This window comes from Triticum aestivum, chromosome 3A, assembly GCF_018294505.1.
Source record: "Triticum aestivum cultivar Chinese Spring chromosome 3A, IWGSC CS RefSeq v2.1, whole genome shotgun sequence".
Lineage (NCBI taxonomy): Eukaryota > Viridiplantae > Streptophyta > Magnoliopsida > Poales > Poaceae > Triticum > Triticum aestivum.
In genome coordinates, this window is record NC_057800.1 from 610,857,220 (window position 1) to 610,858,928 (window position 1,709).

General features: G+C 40.8%; 1 non-coding gene across 1 annotated transcript; it reads right to left on the minus strand.

The window, feature by feature from the left end:
• Positions 1-1,231: 1,231 nt before the first annotated feature.
• On the minus strand, positions 1,232-1,316 carry LOC123063836 (small nucleolar RNA R16). The gene has a single exon (XR_006430586.1). It is a non-coding gene; the product is annotated as a small nucleolar RNA R16 (small nucleolar RNA).
• Positions 1,317-1,709: the final 393 nt, after the last annotated feature.

A 1,709-nucleotide genomic window follows, 5' to 3' on the forward strand; every position in this document is an offset into this window, starting at 1 on the left:
TCCCACCGGCGAGCCCCGCTTCTCCCTTTTCGCCGGGGCGGCCGCGAGCATCCCTGTGCCTTGGGTGCCTCGGCTGGGACGAGCTTGCGGAGGATGGAGTAGTCCGGGGATCCATCGCCCACAAACTCGGTGACGGAGGCTCGAACAGGTCCCCGCCGTCGTTGGCGCCCCTGGACCCAGTGACTTCATGCCAAGTCTCACCGTAACTTAGCTTTCTTTATCAGTCATCCATTGAATATCCGACGTACCAGATCTATCCATATTCCAAATGAAATATTTTAAAGTGCTCAGAAGAAATTGAAAAAAATCCAATAAATCATAAATGTTTCGTTTGTATTATGTGAAAATTTCAATCCTTTTGGATGTGTCATTTGTAAAGAAACATCTTCTATTTATTTAAGCTCAAAAGGCTATTTGATCACATAAACATACATCCAAATGGGTTGAAACTTTCCCAGAATATAAAACGAAACACTTATGATTTATTGGATACTAGTAAGATGCCCGTGCTATGCTACGGAACCACATGAATGTAGAGCCAAAAGTAATTTAGCTGCATCCGATTATTAAAGAAATCAATCAAGACCTTCTTAAGTCACAAAAGAAGCAACTTGTTGTTCCTTTTCTTATCACATGTACACTCTCTGTTCCTAAATATAAGTTTTTTTTAGATATTCCAATATGAACTGCATGCAAAACGAGTGAATCTGCACTCTAAAATACATCTATATACATCTGCATGTAGTTCATATTAAAATCTCTAAAAAGACTTATATTTAGGAACGGATGGAGTATGAATGAACATTTCTACTAATGTAATATGCACATCATTTTTCTTATCACATCATCATTTTAATCTTTGCACTATGTTTCTAATGTTGAAGTTTATAACTGTAGTACGTTCTAATCTACACTTGAGATCTCCCAGCATGTTATTGTATCGCATTGAAAATGGTATGAACTATTGACAACATTCTTAAAAATACACGCATATAGATTTGAGAGGACTTGAAATCAACATAAGCCAAGCTACATCCTGCCAAATGTAATGTTTGAATGTATTTAGAAGAACTTGAGGATGGGTTGATTAGATAATAAGTGGGGTTTTGTGAACATATCAAAGATTCAGTGTCCAGCGTGATATTTCACATCATTTGCCATCCTATGTTGCACGGGAAGATTGATAAAAATATGCAACGAGAAAAAGAAACAAACGTTGAGCACTTTCATGCAAGGCATCAGATGATAAGCAAAGATTATTAATCCACACATGGAAGTTTCCATCTGTGTGTATGATAGATGTTCAATGTGCCACCAGGAATAGTCAATGAATCGAAATTACCATGATTGCAAATACTATATGTTTTGAATGGGGCCCATTTGCATCTATCTAACATCCGGTGCATTTGAGTGTGGTCGTGCTCAAGGCATCCATGATGGTCCTCATGGCCTCTGCCGTCGTGGCCATGATCGCCGTGAGTAAGAAATAATACTCGCTGCTTCCTGAGGAGCAATGAAATGCTATATGGCTATCAAAGGAGCTAGAGTGTGACCTTCATGCAATGCTCGCACCGACCATAGCGGCCAAGGCCGATGTGCAGCATGCCCTAGATCGGGTGCTCACGCTCGAAGTCGCCTACATACTGTCTCTGCTCCCCAATGACGCTGAGCCTACATTGGTGGTCCTGTCGTCAATCCTGAGCAGTCCC